The sequence below is a fragment of the Acomys russatus genome, chromosome 20 (genome assembly GCF_903995435.1).
Source record: "Acomys russatus chromosome 20, mAcoRus1.1, whole genome shotgun sequence".
Taxonomy (NCBI): Eukaryota; Metazoa; Chordata; class Mammalia; order Rodentia; family Muridae; genus Acomys; species Acomys russatus.
In genome coordinates this window covers 37,007,336-37,014,179 of record NC_067156.1, presented here as the reverse complement: position 1 = coordinate 37,014,179, position 6,844 = coordinate 37,007,336, and the positions used below count along the sequence as shown (strand labels likewise).

Here is a 6,844-nt window from a genome sequence, read left to right as displayed (position 1 = left end):
GAGGCATTAGAAATGGCATTCTACAGATTGGGAAAAGATCTTCATGAATGCTACATCTGACATAGGGTTAATATCCAATATATACAAAGAACTGAAATAAATTAAACACCAACAAAGTAAGTAATACAGTTAAAAATGGGACACAGAGCTAAACAAAGCATTCTCAGCCGAGGAATCTTGAATGCCCTAGAAGCACTTAAAGAAATGCCCCCTATCCTTAGTCATCAGGGAAATGCAAATCAAGATGACTCTGAGATTATATGTTACACATATTAGAATGGCTAAGATGAAATACTCAAGTAACAGCACATTCTGACAAGGGCATGGAGAAAGGGGAACATGCCTCCATTGCTGGTGGGAGTGCAAACTTGTACAACCACTTTGGAAATTAATCTGGAGGTTTCTTAGAAAATTGGGAGTAGGTTTTCCTCAGGATCCTGTTATACCATTCTTGGGCATATACCCAAAAGATCCTCCACCATACCACAAAGACACTTGCTCAACTATGTTAATAGCAGCTTTATTCATAATAGTCAGAAACTGGAAATAACCCAGATGCCCCTCAACTGAAGGATAGATAAAGAAATTGTGGTATACTTACACAATAAACTACTATACAACTATTAAAAACAAAGAAATCATGTAATTTGCAGGCAAATGGATGGAACTAGGAAAGATCACCCTGGGTGAACTAACCCAGACCCAGAAAGACACACATGGTATGTACTCACAAGTGGATTTTAGCTATGTAATATCGGATAAACATACTATAGTTCACAGACCCAAAGAAGCTAGGTTACAAGGAGGACCGAAGGGAGGATGATTGAATCTCCTGGCAAGGAAAATAGAATAGACATCAGAAGTGGTTGAAGAGAGAGAACAAGGTAGGGCAGGAAACACAGAGAGAAATGGTGGTGGAGATCAGACCTGGAGAATGCAGTGGCAGGAGGACAGAGGGCCTACTGAGAGAAGAGAAACTGTGGGTGGAGGCATTTCTGTGACAAGCTGGAGACACAGGACAGGGTAGACTTCTGGGAGATATGGGGGGTGACTGTAGCTGAGACTCCTAGTAGCAGCAGTCACGGAGACTGGAGAGGACACTAACTAGACATGACTCCTAGTGGAGGGAGAGGAACACCAACCCACCCACAAGAACTTTGACCCCAAATTTACCCTGCCTATAAGATGTGCAGGGATAAGGCTAGAGCAGAGATGGAGGGAATGTCCAACAAATGCTTGGTCCAACCTGAGATCCACCCCATGGGAGAGAGCCAGCCCCTGACCTATTAAAGATACTCTGCTATGTTTGCAGAGGGGAACTTAGCATAGCTGTCCTCTGAGAGGCTCCTCCCAGCAGTGGATCCAAACAGACTCAAAGCTAAACATTCGGAATGCATAGGGAGTCTTGTGAAAAAGTGGAGGGGTGGGAGGACAGAAGGACCTGGAAGTGACAGGAGCTCTACAAGAAGACCGACAGTATCAACTAACCAGGGCCCAGAGGGGTTTTTGGAGACTAAAGCACCAACTCAGGTGCATGGACTGGATCTAGGCCTACACAGAGGTAGCCAATGGGCATCTATGGCTTTTTGTGAGTCCCCTAATAAGGGGAAGGTGCCTGTCTCTGACATGGACTCTGTTGCCTGCTTTTTGATCACTTCTCCTGGCGGGACTACTTTGCCAGGCCACAGGGGAAGAGGACAAGCTCAGTCCTGATGTGACTTGATGAGCTGGGGTGGGTGGATAGAGGATAGCTCCTCTTTTCTGAGGAATAGGGGAGAGGGGATGGAGAGTGAGCCCAGGGAGGAGAGGAGGGGTGTAAAGTCAATAAATTAATTAATCATTAAAAAAAGAAACCCAGTCAATATTAACACACAAGAGCCTTGTCTTAGTTTCAATTCTTATGATAAAGAGACCATGACTAAAAGCAACTTGAGGAGGGAAGGGTTTATTTACCTCAAATGTCTAGATTATAGTCTATCATGGAAAAGTCAAAGCAGGGACCTGGAGACTGGAGCTGCAGCAGAGTCCATGGAGAGCAGTTGCTTACTGTCTTGCTTTCCCTGGACTTCTCAATCTGCTTTCTTTCTTTTTTTTTTTCATTTTCTTTTTTATTAATTTATTCATATTACATCTCAATGGTTATCCCATCACTTGTATCCTCCCATTCCTCCCTCCCTCCCATTTTCCCCTTACTTCCCTCCCCTATGACTGTGACTGAGGGGGATTTCCTCCCCCTGTATATGCTCATAGGGTATCAAGTGTCTTCTTGTTAACCTGCTATCCTTCCTCAGAGTGCCACCAGACCTCTCCATCCAGGGGACATGGTCAAATATGAGTCACCAGAGTTTGTGTGAAAGTCATACCGCACTCTCCATTCAACTGTGGAGAATGTTCTGTCCATTGGCTAGATCTGGGTAAGGGTTTGAAGTTTATAGCCTGTATTGTCCTTGGCTGGTGCCATAGTTTGAGCAGGACCCCTGGGCCCAGATCCGCCCATCATAATGTTCTTCTTGTAGGTTTCTAGGACCCTCTGGATCCTTCTACTTTGCCATTCTCCCATGCTTCTCCCTCAATCTGCCTTCTGAAATATGGTAATACTACCTGCTCAGGGGTGGCACTTTTCATTGTGACGTGGGTCCCCCCAAATCAGTTATCAGGAAAATGCCTCCATAGACTTGCCTACAGGCTTTTCACTTTCTCGTCCATCTGTCCACAATGCCCTCCATCTTTCTCATCTCTCCGTCACGCATTCCTCCACTGTAGTGACACCTGTAGCAGGCACTTGGGTGTTCTTTTTCTGACTGCCATCAGTTATGTATATTTTTGTATAGAATAATGTGTACATGATTTTCCTCCATCTAATACTTTTAAAAAGAAGCATACTGCCATTGAGGAGTAGGTCATAGTTCTGTTCCAATGGTGTACTTTTTGGCGTGGTGTTGTTATACCTGTACCATGGTGGGAATATGCTTTTAAATAAAAACATGCGGAGAGCTAGGGAGCACTCGCAAGATCTGACGACCCGACCCAAAACGCTCTCAGGAAATTTAAGGCCCACAGAAGGTCCCAGGGCCAATGGCCAGAGCTGGGCCGATCATGCTGCTACGAAAGAAGAATGGCTGTTGCAGTTGGCATCAGAGCAGCTCCAGTGCTGGGGACTCTGACACGGAACCGGAGGGCTCTCCGGCGTGCCAGGCAGCAACTTGAGGCGTTCCTCAACAAGACCATGCGTATTCGTATGACAGATGGAAGGACACTAGTCGGCTGCTTCCTGTTCACCGATCGCGACTGTAATGTCATCCTGGGCTCTGCGCAAGAGTTCCTCAAGCCGTCTGATTCATTTTCTGCTGGGGAACCTCGTGTGCTGGGTCTGGCCATGGTACCAGGACACCACATTGTTTCTATTAAAGTCCAAAGGGAGAGCCTGGCTAGGCCCCCATATCTCTGAGCACACTCCCACTTCTCTTTGAGACCATTAAACCCTATGACAAATAATAATAATGATGATGATGATGATGATGATGGTGATGATAATGATAATGATAATAATAAAACATGCTAACGATTCTTGTAATTATTCTTATCTTGTAGGTGAGGGTGTTGGATGTAGTATAGAAATAGGGTTGTTATCATTTTATATTGTATGTTTGGAAAAAACACTGACAATCCAGTCAGAGGTCAGAAAACAAATATCAAAGCCTGCTCACTTTGTAAAACATGAGATAAAGTGATTGGCAGTGTGGCACTAAATCAGGAGAAGAGTGCTAGAAGGGCATGGAAAGCTACGTACAGATTTTGATGAGGTGCAGGCAAGGAAGAAGACAATCCCCACAGTATTTCATGGTCCCAAGGGAATCTTGTTCCTCCCCCCTCTTGTGCAGAACCTGACAGTTCTTGTCCTACCTTTTCAAGGTAGAAAAAGAAATTGTGAAACATAAAAATGGTGCCAAGGAGGCACAGGCAACAAGGAAAACACACATAGGTCCATCTTTGCGGGCTATTAGGGGGTCCTAGAAAAATCTAGTGAAGTACTGGTGCCATGTTTACGTGGACGGATAGCTTAAGGCTTGAAGGAAACTGCTGTCTTCTGCAGCAGAACTGGAAACAGTAACCATGAAAGTGACAGCTGTCAGGAGGCAGCAGCAAAGACAGTCCTGAGAGAGGGCAGTGGGCAGCAGCAAAGGTAGTGCTACAAGCAGACTGTGGGGGCAAGTTTCAGGCATAGGCTACTGTGGTAAATATTTGGCATGTATAATTTGATTTTAATACAGATGTTATTAAAGAGCTGGTGATATTAGCATAATCATTTTACAAGTTGAGAAATCAAAGTACAGAGATTAGATAGTTTGATTAAGCATACCCAGCCAGTATTAATAACAAGTTAAATTTATCCACAGAAGGAACCAAATTTTCCTTAAGACATTTGCAATTCTAAACGTGTGTGCTTACACACTCATCAGTTAGTTTTCTGTCGAGGTGACAGTTTAGAGTCACTTTGAGGAGGCTTAAAACACTGGTGCCTGATCCATTTACCACACTCTCTTGTCTGGGGCGTGGCATGCTTTCTTCAGCTCCTCTGCTGAGTCTGAATTGCAGTCCATTTAGAGAACCCTTGTGAGTGAAACAATTGTATTTCATTTCATTGCAATTTGAGAACACCTTATTTGCATCTGATCACTTGTTTAATCTGCCCATCCCACGAAGCACAGGGTCTATCAAAACATTAAGCATACCTGTCTGTCTCACTTTTGTGTCCTCAGAAACAGCAGAGTGCTAGATAATTGGAGATGATTATCATTTCTCTCTGAAAACAGCTCATTCCCATCTAGAAAGAACTAGTGCTTCAGTTTTAATACTTTTATTGAAATAGCAATTTATTTAAGCTGAGAAGGGGGGTAATTTATACTATTTTTATTTTATTATTTTTAAATTTTCACACAAAATGTGTACTGTAGGGTGAATACATTCCCCCCACCTCCCTGCCCTTCCTTCCCTCACCTCTTCCTTTTTCCACTGATCTCCTTTGTTCCCTAGACAGCTTTACGTCATTTTCTTTCTCACACACACGCACGCACACGCACACACACACACACACACACACACACACACACACACATGATTTTATGTATATATTTTATATACCTAAGGAACAACATATGAGAGCTGGCATGCATTCGCCTTCCTGAGCCCTGTTTAACTTGTTTCACTGATCATATTACCAGTTGCATCCATTTTCCTGCTGTCAACATTTCTTAACTTTTTGTGCCTGAAAAAATTCTGTTGTGCTTCCATACCATAGGCACATTTTCTTTATCCATTCCTCTGTTGTTGGAGAGTGTATTTGTCGCTTTTCTATTGCTGTGACAAAACGCCACAACTACAGCAGCTTTGGGGAAGAAAGGACTTATCTCATCTTTAACGTCTAGGTAACAAATGGCCCATCACTGAGTGAACTCAGGACAGGAACTGAAGGCAGGAACCTGGGGGTAGAAACTGGAGCAGAGGCCATTTCTGGCTTACTCCCCATGGCCTACTTAGCCTGCTTTCTTATACAATCCGGAACTACTTGCCTAGGAATGCTACCATTTACAGTGGGTTGGGCCATCCCATATCATTCATTAAGATAATACCCCATAGGCTATTATCTTATACCCACTGCCTAGAGGCCAATCTTATGAAGTATTGCCATAATTAAGATTCCCCATCCCCCACTTTTCAACTACCCATAGCAATAGCTGGCCAGCATAAATGAACTCAGTGACATTTGGGAGTTTCTTTGTCTTATGATATTTTGTTAGGGCTTTTTCCCCCTTTACAGGTCTTTTCTGTATATATAATGGTTTCAGGTTTTGTGTTTCTATGGGATTTCTGTGTGTGCAAATGTGTTTCTGCACCTGTGTGTGTGTGTGTGTGTGTGTGTGTGTGTGTGCATATGTGTGCTTTTCGTTTGGCTCTTTTTCATCTGCTTATTTGTTTTGTTCTATTTAGATTTTCTGTTTCAATATTTATCTTATTTTATCATTATTTTTGATGTCTATTTGTTTTATAATGAGGGGGAAGAACTTGGCTGGGAACAGGGTTGGGAAGTATCTGGGGGAAGCTGTGGGAGAAGAAACTATAACCAGAAAATTTTGTATGAAAAATTATTTTCAACTTAAAAATAGAAAAAATATATTTTCCCTTTGCAGATACGTCTATGTTTATATCAAGTTGACAACCCCTGCCCCCAGCGCGGGAACCTAGGTTGGCTTCATAGCTTGGCTACTATGAACAGTGCTTGGAGAGTACTGATGGGCATGTACCTCTGTGGCATGTTCATTTGAAGACCTTTGAGTAAATACCAAGGAGTGGGATAGCTGGGTTAGTTTTCTTTTTAAATTTACATTTATCATGTGTGTGTGTGTGTGTGTGTGTGTGTGTGTGTGTGTGTGTGTGTGTTTCTCTCCTTCCATCATGTGGGTTCCATAGGTAATAAGTGCAAAAGGAAATAAGTACCTTTACCTGCTGAGCCAACTTGTTGACCTCCATTGTTGGGGTTTTTGAAAGAAGAGTCACAGTGGGTTCCACAGTGGTGCTTTCTGCTCATAGGTAAACCCATAAGGCAGACATGTGAGGAGGAAGTGGGGGGAGATGGAGAGTGGAGGTCAGTGAGGTCAGAGACATGGGACTATGCTCCTGGGAGGGCAGCTCCATGGACTGGTTGGATGTCCCTTATCTGAAGTGTTTCAGATTTCTATTTTTAAAAAAGTTTTGAGTATTTGCATATACCTAATCTTGTGTACAGGATCAAGTCTAAACATGCACCGCATTTATGTTTCATATATATATATATATATACCACAAA

General features: G+C 43.1%; 1 pseudogene; it reads left to right on the top strand.

The window, feature by feature from the left end:
- Positions 1-3,075: 3,075 nt before the first annotated feature.
- Positions 3,076-3,448, top strand: LOC127204484 (N-alpha-acetyltransferase 38, NatC auxiliary subunit-like; annotated as a pseudogene).
- Positions 3,449-6,844: the final 3,396 nt, after the last annotated feature.